Source organism: Coregonus lavaretus, assembly GCF_964263955.1.
Source record: "Coregonus lavaretus genome assembly, contig: HAP1_SCAFFOLD_4808, whole genome shotgun sequence".
Taxonomy (NCBI): domain Eukaryota; kingdom Metazoa; phylum Chordata; class Actinopteri; order Salmoniformes; family Salmonidae; genus Coregonus; species Coregonus lavaretus.
The window spans coordinates 1,909-17,500 of NW_028162221.1; the positions used below are offsets into that span (position 1 = coordinate 1,909).

At 48.8% G+C, this 15,592-nt stretch overlaps 1 long non-coding RNA gene across 1 annotated transcript in view; it reads right to left on the minus strand.

The window, feature by feature from the left end:
- Window positions 1–1,476: 1,476 nt before the first annotated feature.
- Window positions 1,477–15,592, minus strand: part of LOC311119453 — a 32,709-nt gene continuing 18,593 nt past the window's right edge. Inside the window, exons 2-3 of the long non-coding RNA XR_014611973.1 lie at window positions 12,040–12,112; window positions 1,477–1,569 (exon numbers count right to left, since the gene is read on the minus strand). This is a non-coding gene — a long non-coding RNA (uncharacterized lncRNA). The remainder of the gene's footprint in view (window positions 1,570–12,039; window positions 12,113–15,592) is intronic.

Consider the following 15,592-nt stretch of genomic DNA (forward strand, 5'->3'; position numbering starts at 1 on the left):
GAATAACGCTGTAGGAGGGAGGAATAACGCTGTAGGAGAGAGGAATAACGCTGTAGGAGAGAGGAATAACGCTGTAGGAGAGAGGAATAACGCTGTAGGAGAGAGGAATAACGCTGTAGGAGAGAGGAATAACGCTGTAGGAGAGAGGAATAACGCTGTAGGAGAGAGGAATAACGCTGTAGGAGAGAGGAATAATGCTGTAGGAGAGAGGAATAACGCTGTAGGAGAGAGGAATAACGCTGTAGGAGAGAGGAATAACGCTGTAGGAGAGAGGAATAACGTTGTGGGAGAGACAAAAAGGGAGTAAAAAACACCCTACATACTGATTGGCTCTTGAAAAATCACAATAACTGAATAAAAAGAGTGTGGCTGCTGTGGATCCACCTACACTGTATCACGGGTTAAACAGGCACTAGGCAGCAGTCCACAGAGACACAGCATGAGCACACACACGTCTGGTCCACAGCCAGACAGGAAGATGGGATAGGAGTGCCCTGGCTGAGGAGGGAGGGGAGAGGAGGGGAGAGGAGAGGGAGAGGAGGGGAGGGGAGTAGGTGAGGGGAGGGGAGCAGGGGAGGGGAGAGGGAGAGGAGGGTAGAGAGCTAGAGGAGAGGGGAGAGCAGGGGGGAGGAAGGTAGGAATCCCTTTCACTGCTTCCTATGGCCTTCTTAATGGAACAATAGGATTTGGCAACAGGCATCTACACACACACACACACACACACACAGTACACACACACACACACACACACACAGTACACACACACAGACACAGTACACACACAGATACAGTACACACACAGATACAGTACACACACAGATACAGTACACACACAGATACAGTACACACACACACACAGTACACACACACAGACACAGTACACACACAGACACAGTACACACACAGACACAGTACACACACAGATACAGTACACACACAGATACAGTACACACACACACAGTACACACACACAGACACAGTACACAAACACAGTACACACACACACAGTACACACACACAGACACAGTACACACACACACACACAGTACACACACACACACACACACAGTACACACACACACAGACACAGTACACACACACACACACAGTACACGCACAGTACACACACACAGTACACAGTACACAAACTTGCGGTCTAAAAGGAAAAAGCTGAACATTGGCATGCGTTCAAAAGTGCAATTAATAATTGGTCCATGTGTTGTTGTTCAGTGTTCACTCCAACAAGTGGATTAGAGGAAGAGCCCTGACAATATGTTAGACTAAACATCAGCCAACTAGATAACTACCAAATGGCTTCTTTTCCAAATGGTTTTAGTGCTTTTTAAAATCGGTTTAGCGATCCTTTTGGATTGTTTTAAAATGTTAAAGAAAACGGAACAGGCTTTAACTATGCATACAGTTTGACAATCTTTCTTCCATTCCTCTGTTGAAATGACTTGCCACATTAGTAAGGGTAGTTTGATAAAGGCACTTACGCAGGACGACTATGAAACTCTCATTGTCCAGCAGGACCCACAGTCCGAACCCCATGATGAGGGCACCAAACAGCTGCAGAGAGAGAGAGAGAAAGACAGAGAGAGAGAGAGAGTGTCAATACAAAATGCTAAATAAGACATGCTCAACTCTACTAAGTTCTGTAAATAAGTGGGTGCTGTTGGCCAGGAGTAATGTTCCATAGCCAGACAGGGGAGATCACCAGGAGTAATGTTCCATAGCCAGACAGGGGAGATCGTCAGGAGTAATGTTCCATAGCCAGACAGGGGAGATCGTCAGGAGTAATGTTCCATAGCCAGACAGGGGAGATCGTCAGGAGTAATGTTCCATAGCCAGACAGGGGAGATCGTCAGGAGTAATGTTCCATAGCCAGACAGGGGAGATCGTCAGGAGTAATGTTCCATAGCCAGACAGGGGAGATCACCAGGAGTAATGTTCCATAGCCAGACAGGGGAGATCGTCAGGAGTAATGTTCCATAGTCAGACAGGGGAGATCATCAGGAGTAATGCTCCATAGCCAGACAGGGGAGATCACCAGGAGTAATGTTCCATAGCCAGACAGGGGAGATCACCAGGAGTAATGTTCCATAGCCAGACAGGGGAGATCACCAGGAGTAATGTTCCATAGCCAGACAGGGGAGATCGTCAGGAGTAATGTTCCATAGCCAGACAGGGGAGATCGTCAGGAGTAATGTTCCATAGCCAGACAGGGGAGATCACCAGGAGTAATGTTCCATAGCCAGACAGGGGAGATCGTCAGGAGTAATGTTCCATAGCCAGACAGGGGAGATCACCAGGAGTAATGTTCCATAGCCAGACAGGGGAGATCGCCAGGAGTAATGTTCCATAGCCAGACAGGGGAGATCATCAGGAGTAATGTTCCATAGCCAGACAGGGGAGATCGTCAGGAGTAATGTTCCATAGCCAGACAGGGGAGATCGTCAGGAGTAATGTTCCATAGCCAGACAGGGGAGATCGTCAGGAGTAATGTTCCATAGCCAGACAGGGGAGATCACCAGTAGTAATGTTCCATAGCCAGACAGGGGAGATCGTCAGGAGTAATGTTCCATAGCCAGACAGGGGAGATCACCAGGAGTAATGTTCCATAGCCAGACAGGGGAGATCATCAGGAGTAATGTTCCATAGCCAGACAGGGGAGATCGTCAGGAGTAATGTTCCATAGCCAGACAGGGGAGATCGTCAGGAGTAATGTTCCATAGCCGGACAGGGGAGATCACCAGGAGTAATGTTCCATAGCCGGACAGGGGAGATCGTCAGAAGTAATGTTCCATAGCTAGACAGGGGAGATCATCAGGAGTAATGTTCCATAGCCAGACAGGGGAGATCACCAGGAGTAATGTTCCATAGCCAGACAGGGGAGATCATCAGGAGTAATGTTCCATAGCCAGACAGGGGAGATCGTCAGGAGTAATGTTCCATAGCCAGACAGGGGAGATCACCAGGAGTAATGTTCCATAGCCGGACAGGGGAGATCGTCAGAAGTAATGTTCCATAGCTAGACAGGGGAGATCGTCAGAAGTAATGTTCCATAGCCAGACAGGGGAGATCGTCAGGAGTAATGTTCCATAGCTAGACAGGGGAGATCACCAGGAGTAATGTTCCATAGCCAGACAGGGGAGATCACCAGGAGTAATGTTCCATAGCCAGACAGGGGAGATCGGCAGGAGTAATGTTCCATAGCCAGACAGGGGAGATCATCAGGAGTAATGTCCCATAGCCAGACAGGGGAGATCGTCAGGAGTAATGTTCCATAGCTGGACAGGGGAGATCATCAGGAGTAATGCTCCATAGCCAGACAGGGGAGATCGTCAGGAGTAATGTTCCATAGCCGGACAGGGGAGATCGTCAGGAGTAATGTTCCATAGCCGGACAGGGGAGATCACCAGGAGTAATGTTCCATAGCCAGACAGGGGAGATCACCAGGAGTAATGTTCCATAGCCAGACAGGGGAGATCGTCAGGAGTAATGTTCCATAGCCAGACAGGAGAGATCGTCAGGAGTAATGTTCCATAGCCAGACAGGGGAGATCGTCAGGAGTAATGCTCCATAGCCAGACAGGGGAGATCACCAGGAGTAATGTTCCATAGCCAGACAGGGGAGATCACCAGGAGTAATGTTCCATAGCCAGACAGGGGAGATCACCAGGAGTAATGTTCCATAGCCAGACAGGGGAGATCGTCAGGAGTAATGTTCCATAGCCAGACAGGGGAGATCGTCAGGAGTAATGTTCCATAGCCAGACAGGGGAGATCGTCAGGAGTAATGTTCCATAGCCAGACAGGGGAGATCATCAGGAGCAATGTTCCATAGCCAGACAGGGGAGATCATCAGGAGTAATGTTCCATAGCCAGACAGGGGAGATCGTCAGGAGTAATGTTCCATAGCCAGACAGGGGAGATCACCAGGAGTAATGTTCCATAGCCAGACAGGGGAGATCGTCAGGAGTAATGCTCCATAGCCAGACAGGGGAGATCGTCAGGAGTAATGTTCCATAGCCAGACAGGGGAGATCGTCAGGAGTAATGTTCCATAGCCAGACAGGGGAGATCGTCAGGAGTAATGTTCCATAGCCAGACAGGGGAGATCGTCAGGAGTAATGTTCCATAGCCAGACAGGGGAGATCGTCAGGAGTAATGTTCCATAGCCAGACAGGGGAGATCGTCAGGAGTAATGTTCCATAGCCAGACAGGGGAGATCATCAGGAGTAATGTTCCATAGCCAGACAGGGGAGATCACCAGGAGTAATGTTCCATAGCCAGACAGGGGAGATCACCAGGAGTAATGTTCCATAGTCAGACAGGGGAGATCATCAGGAGTAATGCTCCATAGCCAGACAGGGGAGATCACCAGGAGTAATGTTCCATAGCCAGACAGGGGAGATCACCAGGAGTAATGTTCCATAGCCAGACAGGGGAGATCACCAGGAGTAATGTTCCATAGCCAGACAGGGGAGATCGTCAGGAGTAATGTTCCATAGCCAGACAGGGGAGATCGTCAGGAGTAATGTTCCATAGCCAGACAGGGGAGATCACCAGGAGTAATGTTCCATAGCCAGACAGGGGAGATCGTCAGGAGTAATGTTCCATAGCCAGACAGGGGAGATCACCAGGAGTAATGTTCCATAGCCAGACAGGGGAGATCGCCAGGAGTAATGTTCCATAGCCAGACAGGGGAGATCATCAGGAGTAATGTTCCATAGCCAGACAGGGGAGATCGTCAGGAGTAATGTTCCATAGCCAGACAGGGGAGATCGTCAGGAGTAATGTTCCATAGCCAGACAGGGGAGATCGTCAGGAGTAATGTTCCATAGCCAGACAGGGGAGATCACCAGGAGTAATGTTCCATAGCCAGACAGGGGAGATCGTCAGGAGTAATGTTCCATAGCCAGACAGGGGAGATCACCAGGAGTAATGTTCCATAGCCAGACAGGGGAGATCATCAGGAGTAATGTTCCATAGCCAGACAGGGGAGATCGTCAGGAGTAATGTTCCATAGCCAGACAGGGGAGATCGTCAGGAGTAATGTTCCATAGCCGGACAGGGGAGATCACCAGGAGTAATGTTCCATAGCCGGACAGGGGAGATCGTCAGAAGTAATGTTCCATAGCTAGACAGGGGAGATCATCAGGAGTAATGTTCCATAGCCAGACAGGGGAGATCACCAGGAGTAATGTTCCATAGCCAGACAGGGGAGATCATCAGGAGTAATGTTCCATAGCCAGACAGGGGAGATCGTCAGGAGTAATGTTCCATAGCCAGACAGGGGAGATCACCAGGAGTAATGTTCCATAGCCGGACAGGGGAGATCGTCAGAAGTAATGTTCCATAGCTAGACAGGGGAGATCGTCAGAAGTAATGTTCCATAGCCAGACAGGGGAGATCGTCAGGAGTAATGTTCCATAGCTAGACAGGGGAGATCACCAGGAGTAATGTTCCATAGCCAGACAGGGGAGATCACCAGGAGTAATGTTCCATAGCCAGACAGGGGAGATCGGCAGGAGTAATGTTCCATAGCCAGACAGGGGAGATCATCAGGAGTAATGTCCCATAGCCGGACAGGGGAGATCACCAGGAGTAATGTTCCATAGCCAGACAGGGGAGATCACCAGGAGTAATGTTCCATAGCCAGACAGGGGAGATCGTCAGGAGTAATGTTCCATAGCCAGACAGGAGAGATCGTCAGGAGTAATGTTCCATAGCCAGACAGGGGAGATCGTCAGGAGTAATGCTCCATAGCCAGACAGGGGAGATCACCAGGAGTAATGTTCCATAGCCAGACAGGGGAGATCACCAGGAGTAATGTTCCATAGCCAGACAGGGGAGATCACCAGGAGTAATGTTCCATAGCCAGACAGGGGAGATCGTCAGGAGTAATGTTCCATAGCCAGACAGGGGAGATCGTCAGGAGTAATGTTCCATAGCCAGACAGGGGAGATCGTCAGGAGTAATGTTCCATAGCCAGACAGGGGAGATCATCAGGAGCAATGTTCCATAGCCAGACAGGGGAGATCATCAGGAGTAATGTTCCATAGCCAGACAGGGGAGATCGTCAGGAGTAATGTTCCATAGCCAGACAGGGGAGATCACCAGGAGTAATGTTCCATAGCCAGACAGGGGAGATCGTCAGGAGTAATGCTCCATAGCCAGACAGGGGAGATCGTCAGGAGTAATGTTCCATAGCCAGACAGGGGAGATCGTCAGGAGTAATGTTCCATAGCCAGACAGGGGAGATCGTCAGGAGTAATGTTCCATAGCCAGACAGGGGAGATCGTCAGGAGTAATGTTCCATAGCCAGACAGGGGAGATCATCAGGAGTAATGTTCCATAGCCAGACAGGGGAGATCGTCAGGAGTAATGCTCCATAGCCAGACAGGGGAGATCGTCAGGAGTAATGTTCCATAGCCAGACAGGGGAGATCGTCAGGAGTAATGCTCCATAGCCGGACAGGGGAGATCGTCAGGAGTAATGTTCCATAGCCAGACAGGGGAGATCGTCAGGAGTAATGTTCCATAGCCAGACAGGGGAGATCATCAGGAGTAATGTTCCATAGCCAGACAGGGGAGATCATCAGGAGTAATGTTCCATAGCCAGACAGGGGAGATCATCAGGAGTAATGTTCCATAGCCAGACAGGGGAGATCACCAGGAGTAATGTTCCATAGCCAGACAGGGGAGATCGTCAGGAGTAATGTTCCATAGCCAGACAGGGGAGATCGTCAGGAGTAATGTTCCATAGCCAGACAGGGGAGATCGTCAGGAGTAATGTTCCATAGCCAGACAGGGGAGATCGTCAGGAGTAATGTTCCAAAGCCAGACAGGGGAGATCGTCAGGAGTAATGTTCCATAGCCAGACAGGGGAGATCGTCAGGAGTAATGCTCCATAGCCAGACAGGGGAGATCGTCAGGAGTAATGTTCCATAGCCAGACAGGGGAGATCGTCAGGAGTAATGTTCCATAGCCAGACAGGGGAGATCGTCAGGAGTAATGCTCCATAGCCGGACAGGGGAGATCGTCAGGAGTAATGCTCCATAGCCAGACAGGGGAGATCGTCAGGAGTAATGTTCCATAGCCAGACAGGGGAGATCGTCAGGAGTAATGCTCCATAGCCGGACAGGGGAGATCGTCAGGAGTAATGTTCCATAGCCAGACAGGGGAGATCGTCAGGAGTAATGTTCCATAGCCAGACAGGGGAGATCGTCAGGAGTAATGTTCCATAGCCGGACAGGGGAGATCACCAGGAGTAATGTTCCATAGCCAGACAGGGGAGATCGTCAGGAGTAATGTTCCATAGCCAGACAGGGGAGATCGTCAGGAGTAATGTTCCATAGCCAGACAGGGGAGATCGTCAGGAGTAATGTTCCATAGCCAGACAGGGGAGATCGTCAGGAGTAATGTTCCATAGCCAGACAGGGGAGATCGTCAGGAGTAATGTTCCATAGCCAGACAGGGGAGATCATCAGGAGCAATGTTCCATAGCCAGACAGGGGAGATCATCAGGAGTAATGTTCCATAGCCAGACAGGGGAGATCGTCAGGAGTAATGTTCCATAGCCAGACAGGGGAGATCGTCAGGAGTAATGTTCCATAGCCAGACAGGGGAGATCGTCAGGAGTAATGTTCCATAGCCAGACAGGGGAGATCGTCAGGAGTAATGTTCCATAGCCAGACAGGGGAGATCACCAGGAGTAATGTTCCATAGCCAGACAGGGGAGATCATCAGGAGTAATGTTCCATAGCCAGACAGGGGAGATCATCAGGAGTAATGTTCCATAGCCAGACAGGGGAGATCGTCAGGAGTAATGTTCCATAGCCAGACAGGGGAGATCGTCAGGAGTAATGCTCCATAGCCAGACAGGGGAGATCGTCAGGAGTAATGTTCCATAGCCAGACAGGGGAGATCGTCAGGAGTAATGTTCCATAGCCAGACAGGGGAGATCGTCAGGAGTAATGTTCCATAGCCAGACAGGGGAGATCACCAGGAGTAATGTTCCATAGCCAGACAGGGGAGATCGCCAGGAGTAATGTTCCATAGCCAGACAGGGGAGATCATCAGGAGTAATGTTCCATAGCCAGACAGGGGAGATCGTCAGGAGTAATGTTCCATAGCCAGACAGGGGAGATCACCAGGAGTAATGTTCCATAGCCAGACAGGGGAGATCACCAGGAGTAATGTTCCATAGCCAGACAGGGGAGATCGTCAGGAGTAATGTTCCATAGCCAGACAGGGGAGATCGTCAGGAGTAATGTTCCATAGCCAGACAGGGGAGATCACCAGGAGTAATGTTCCATAGCCAGACAGGGGAGATCGTCAGGAGTAATGTTCCATAGCCAGACAGGGGAGATCACCAGGAGTAATGTTCCATAGCCAGACAGGGGAGATCACCAGGAGTAATGTTCCATAGCCAGACAGGGGAGATCGTCAGGAGTAATGTTCCATAGCCAGACAGGGGAGATCGTCAGGAGTAATGTTCCATAGCCGGACAGGGGAGATCGTCAGGAGTAATGTTCCATAGCCGGACAGGGGAGATCGTCAGGAGTAATGTTCCATAGCCGGACAGGGGAGATCGTCAGGAGTAATGTTCCATAGCCGGACAGGGGAGATCATCAGGAGTAATGTTCCATAGCCAGACAGGGGAGATCGTCAGGAGTAATGTTCCATAGCCAGACAGGGGAGATCGTCAGGAGTAATGCTCCATAGCCAGACAGGGGAGATCATCAGGAGTAATGTTCCATAGCCAGACAGGGGAGATCACCAGGAGTAATGTTCCATAGCCAGACAGGGGAGATCGTCAGGAGTAATGCTCCATAGCCAGACAGGGGAGATCATCAGGAGTAATGTTCCATAGCCAGACAGGGGAGATCACCAGGAGTAATGTTCCATAGCCGGACAGGGGAGATCACCAGGAGTAATGTTCCATAGCCAGACAGGGGAGATCGTCAGGAGTAATGTTCCATAGCCAGACAGGGGAGATCGTCAGGAGTAATGTTCCATAGCCAGACAGGGGAGATCGTCAGGAGTAATGTTCCATAGCCAGACAGGGGAGATCGTCAGGAGTAATGTTCCATAGCCAGACAGGGGAGATCGTCAGGAGTAATGTTCCATAGCCAGACAGGGGAGATCGTCAGGAGTAATGTTCCATAGCCAGACAGGGGAGATCATCAGGAGTAATGTTCCATAGCCGGACAGGGGAGATCACCAGGAGTAATGCTCCATAGCCAGACAGGGGAGATCACCAGGAGTAATGTTCCATAGCCAGACAGGGGAGATCGTCAGGAGTAATGTTCCATAGCCAGACAGGGGAGATCGTCAGGAGTAATGTTCCATAGCCAGACAGGGGAGATCGTCAGGAGTAATGTTCCATAGCCAGACAGGGGAGATCGTCAGGAGTAATGTTCCATAGCCAGACAGGGGAGATCGTCAGGAGTAATGTTCCATAGCCAGACAGGGGAGATCGTCAGGAGTAATGTTCCATAGCCAGACAGGGGAGATCGTCAGAAGTAATGTTCCATAGCCAGACAGGGGAGATCATCAGGAGTAATGCTCCATAGCCAGACAGGGGAGATCACCAGGAGTAATGCTCCATAGCCGGACAGGGGAGATCGTCAGGAGTAATGTTCCATAGCCAGACAGGGGAGATCACCAGGAGTAATGTTCCATAGCCAGACAGGGGAGATCATCAGGAGTAATGCTCCATAGCCGGACAGGGGAGATCGTCAGGAGTAATGTTCCATAGCCAGACAGGGGAGATCACCAGGAGTAATGTTCCATAGCCAGACAGGGGAGATCGTCAGGAGTAATGTTCCATAGCCAGACAGGGGAGATCACCAGGAGTAATGTTCCATAGCCAGACAGGGGAGATCACCAGGAGTAATGTTCCATAGCCAGACAGGGGAGATCGTCAGGAGTAATGTTCCATAGCCAGACAGGGGAGATCGTCAGGAGTAATGTTCCATAGCCAGACAGGGGAGATCGTCAGGAGTAATGTTCCATAGCCAGACAGGGGAGATCACCAGGAGTAATGCTCCATCAGTGGAGGTGTGTCTATGGATCGGGGGAGGTGTGTCTATGCATCAGGGGAGGTGTGTCTATGCATCAGGGGAGGTGTGTCTATGGATCAGTGGAGGTGTGTCTATGGATCAGGGGAGGTGTGTCTATGCATCAGGGGAGGTGTGTCTATGCATCAGGGGAGGTGTGTCTATGAATCAGGGGAGGTGTGTCTATGCATCAGGGGAGGTGTGTCTATGCATCAGGGGAGGTGTGTCTATGCATCAGGGGAGGTGTGTCTATGCATCAGGGGAGGTGTGTCTATGTATTGCAGGGGAGGTGTGTCTATGCATCAGGGGAGGTGTGTCTATGTATTGCAGGGGAGGTGTGTCTATGCATCAGGGGAGGTGTGTCTATGCATCAGGGGAGGTGTGTCTATGCATCAGGGGAGGTGTGTCTATGCATCAGGGGAGGTGTGTCTATGCATCAGGGGAGGTGTGTCTATGCATCAGGGGAGGTGTGTCTATGGATCAGGGGAGGTGTGTCTATGCATCAGGGGAGGTGTGTCTATGCATCAGGGGAGGTGTGTCTATGCATCAGGGAGGGTGTGTCTATGCATCAGGGGAGGTGTGTCTATGCATCAGGGGAGGTGTGTCTATGCATCAGGGGAGGTGTGTCTATGCATCAGGGGAGGTGTGTCTATGCATCAGGGGAGGTGTGTCTATGCATCAGGGGAGGTGTGTCTGGTCTTAGTAGTGCACTATATAGGGTCTGGTCTTAGTAGTGCACTATATAGGGTCTGGTCTTAGTAGTGCACTATATAGGGTCTGGTCTTAGTAGTGCACTATATAGGGAATAGGGTACCATTTGGGACACAGCCCACATCCGTCCTCCTTCATTAACACTGGAGCTGCTCTGTCTGCACATTAACACTGGAGCTGCTCTGTCTGCACATTAACACTGGAGCTGCTCTGTCTGCACATTAACACTGGAGCTGCTCTGTCTGCACATTAACACTGGAGCTGCTCTGTCTGCACATTAACACTGGAGCTGCTCTGTCTGCACATTAACACTGGAGCTGCTCTGTCTGCACATTAACACTGGAGCTGCTCTGTACCTCAACAGCAGCCCTGTTAGTAGTGGGGTTCCATTCTAGTTTCTCAACAGCAGCCCTGTTAGTAGTGGGGTTCCATTCTAGTTTCTCAACAGCAGCCCTGTTAGTAGTGGGGTCACGACATACATCCCCATGGAGTGTAACTTAAAGGTCTTAAGCTCTGGATCACACGTTTAATTTCCTCTGTTCAGGGATGGGAATGAGGGATGATGGAGAGAGAGGAGAGAGAGAGAGGGATTGTGGGAGCCTGGGACTGAGTGGATGTGTATCGCTGTGGTAACCAGGCCACAAACACTTAATCTGCTCTCTAATTAAGAAACCAGGGAGAGAGAAAGAGCAAGAGAAGAGAGAGGGATGATGGAGGGGGGTGAGAGGGAGAGAGAGGGGGAGAAAGAGCAAGAGAAGAGAGAGGGATGGAGGGAGGGGGGTGAGAGGGAGAGAGAGGGGGAGAAAGAGAGAGGGCATGAGAGAGAGAGGGCATGAGAGAGAGATGGAGGGAGGGGAGCGAGATGGAGGGAGGGAGGGAGAAAGAGTGCATGAGAGAGAGAGAGAGAGCATGAGAGAGAGAGAGCATGAGAGAGAGAGCGAGAGAGAGCAAAGAGAGACCTATATTCAGTTATAGAGCTGTATGGTCACTAGGAACATATTTGGAAAGACAGAAAGAAAAAGTGAGAATGATGTCATAGAGAATGAGAGAGTGAAACAGAGGACAAGGATGAACGATTAGTTGGTGTGTGTTGGTGAGTTCACATTTTCATCTCAAACCAGTCCAACATGGCAATAGGGCTGTGGCGATCATGACATTTTGTCAGCCGGTTATTGTCATGCATGTTTTGTCCACTCAGTGTAGAGGCTAAGGTACTGCACTGTATAGGTCAGTCATCTGTTTCTGGGGAATAAGATACTTACGAAGAAGAGGACGTTGAAGAGGAACAGGAAGTACTTGGTTGCCGTCACGCAGCCTTTCCCCATGGTGATCGCTCTGTGAATAAACAGAAGACAAAATATTTAGTAATACTTTATTTGAAGCGTACCTAAGCATTAATATGATAACATCATTAAGATAATAACAGGTCAGTCAGACATCACTGGGGTCTACTAAAGAGTTTAACACGATGGCATCAAAGTACAGAGGCGACATGATCCACATAGAGTGTGTGTGTCAATGTGTCTGGATTTGCTGTAGGCAGTGTGTGTGTGTGTGTGTGAGTGTGTGTGTGTGTGAGTGTGTGTCAATGTGTCTGGATTTGCTGTAGGCAGTGTGTGTGTGTGTGTCTTGATTTGCTGTAGGCAGTGTGTGTGTGTGTGTGTGTGTGTGTCTATGTGTCTTGATATGCTGTAGGCAGTGTGTGTGTGTGTGTGTGTGTGTGTGTGTGTGTGTGTGTGTCTATGTGTCTGGATTTGCTGTAGGCAGTGTGTGTGTGTGTGATACTTAAGTATCAAAAGTAAAAGCATAAATCATTTTAAAATTCCTTATATTAAGCAAAACACACAGCACGGTTTTAAAAAATGTATGGATAGCCAGGGGCACACTCCAACACTCAGATATCATTTACAAATAAAGCATGTGTGTTTAGTGAGTCCTCCAGATCAGAGGCAGTAGGGATGACCAGGGATGTTCTCTTGATAAGTGTATGAACTGGACCATTTTCCTGACCTGCTAAACATTCAGAAAGTACTTTTGGATGTCAGGGAAAATGTATGGGGTAAAACATACATCATTTTCTTTAGGAATGTAGTGACGTAAAAGTTGTCTAAAATATACATTGTAAAGTACAGATACCCCCAAAACTACTTAAGTAGTACTTTAAAGTATTAAGTACTTTACACCACTGCAACGAGCAACACAACCTCCATCATACTGTACAACCAGCAACACACAACACAACCCAACAACCTCCGTCATACAACCAGCAATACAACCCCAACAACCTCCATCATACAACCAGCAACACACAACCCCAACAACCTCCATCAGACTGTACAACCAGCAATACAACCCCAACAACCTCCATCAGACTGTACAACCAGCAACACACAACATCAATCTACTACAGCAACACAGCCTCAAGCTCTAAAATACAACCTCAAAACACAGTTGACCTCAATATCTCACAGCAGAGCATGAGGGGCTGAAGTCTCTCCCTCTCTCCCTCCCTCCCATGGACATTTCAGTAAAACGTGTGGAATAGGGCTGGGAATTGCCAGGGACCTCACGATACCATTTTATATGTACTGTGATTCGATGTTCAAAACACATTGCTCACTATATGTCTGCTGCAGAGAGACAAGAGAGAGTCATGAGAAAACAAGTTTTAATCATCATGGAAATAAAAGTGCTGAAAACAAATTGGCTCCCTATTTAAAAAGAAGATGGAGAACAAGCTATGAAGGAAAAAATACTGGAATTTTGGTGCTGGTGCAGCCAACTAGCGCAAAAATAATATTGCGATATTGTCCAAATGATAGGATATAGTCACAAATAATATCCCAATATGTAACTATCGATTTTTCCTCCTTCACTAGTGTGAACTGCTCAATACTTCCTGCTGTCAGCAAAGCAATGGGGGGATGAGAGATAAAGTAGATATTAACAGAGAGAGAGAGAGAGAGAGAGAGAGAGAGACAGAGAGAGAGAGAGAGAGAGAGAGAGAGAGAGAGAGAGAGAGAGAGAGAGAGAGAGAGAGAGAGAGAGAGAGGGAGAGAGAGAGAGAGGGAGAGAGACAGAGAGAGAGAGACAGAGACAGAGACAGAGGGAGAGGGAGAGGGAGAGAGAGAGAGGGTAACAGAGAGAGAGAGAGGGTAACAGAGAGAGAGAGAGAGAGAGAGAGAGACAGAGACAGAGAGACAGAGACAGAGACAGTAACAGAGAGAGAGAGATACAGTGAGGGAAAAAAGTATTTGATCCCCTGCTGATTTTGTACGTTTGCCCACTGACAAAGAAATGATCAGTCTATAATTTTAATGGTAGGTTTATTTGAAAAGTGAGAGACAGAATAACAACAACAAAATCCAGAAAAACGCATGTCAAAAATGTTATAAATTGATTTGCATTTTAATGAGGGAAATAAGTATTTGACCCCCTCTCAATCAGAAAGATTTCTGGCTCCCAGGTGTCTTTTATACAGGTAACGAGCTGAGATTAGGAGCACACTCTTAAAGGGAGTGCTCCTAATCTCAGTTTGTTACCTGTATAAAAGACACCTGTCCACAGAAGCAATCAATCAATCAGATTCCAAACTCTCCACCATGGCCAAGACCAAAGAGCTCTCCAAGGATGTCAGGGACAAGATTGTAGACCTACACAAGGCTGGAATGGGCTACAAGACCATCGTCAAGCAGCTTGGTGAGAAGGTGACAACAGTTGGTGCGATTATTCGTAAATGGAAGAAACACAAAATAACAGTCAATCTCCCTCGGCCTGGGGCTCCATGCAAGATCTCACCTCGTGCAATGATCATGAGAATGGTGAGGAATCAGCCCAGAACTACACAGGAGGATCTTGTCAATGATCTCAAGGCAGCTGGGACCATAGTCACCAAGAAAACAATTGGTAACACACTATGCCGTGAAGGACTGAAATCCTGCAGCGCCCGCAAGGTCCTCCTGCTCAAGAAAGCACATATACAAAGTGTTGTGGTCAGATGAGACCAAAATCAAGCTCTTTGGCATCAACTCAACTCGCCGTGTTTGGAGGAGGAGGAATGCTGCCTATGACCCCAAGAACACCATCCCCACCGTCAAACATGGTGGAAACATTATGCTTTGGGGGTGTTTTTCTGCTAAGGGGACAGGACAACTTCACCGCATCAAAGGGACGATGTACCGTCCATGTACCGTCAAATCTTGGGTGAGAACCTCCTTCCCTCAGCCAGGGCATTGACAATGGGTCGTGGATGGGTATTCCAGCATGACAATGACCCAAAACACACGGCCAAGGCAACAAAGGAGTGGCTCAAGAAGAAGCACATTAAGGTCCTGGAGTGGCCTAGCCAGTCTCCAGACTTTAATCCCATAGAAAATCTGTGGAGGGAGCTGAATGTTCGAGTTGCCAAACGTCAGCCTCGAAACCTTAATGACTTGGAGAAGATCTGCAAAGAGGAGTGGGACAAAATCCCTCCTGAGATGTGTGCAAACCTGGTGGCCAACAACAAGAAACATCTGACCTCTGTGATTGCCAACAAGGGTTTTGCCACCAAGTACTAAGTCATGTTTTGCAGAGGGGTCAAATACTTATTTCCCTCATTAAAATGAAAATCAATTTCTAACATTTTTGACATGCGTTTTTCTGGATTTTTTTGTTGTTATTCTGTCTCTCACTGTTCAAATAAACCTACCATTAAAAGTATAGACTGATCATGTCTTTGTCAGTGGGCAAACGTACAAAATCAGCAGGGGATCAAATACTTCCCTCACTGTAGAGGGTGTATCAGAGAGAGAGAGGGTAACAGAGAGAGAGAGA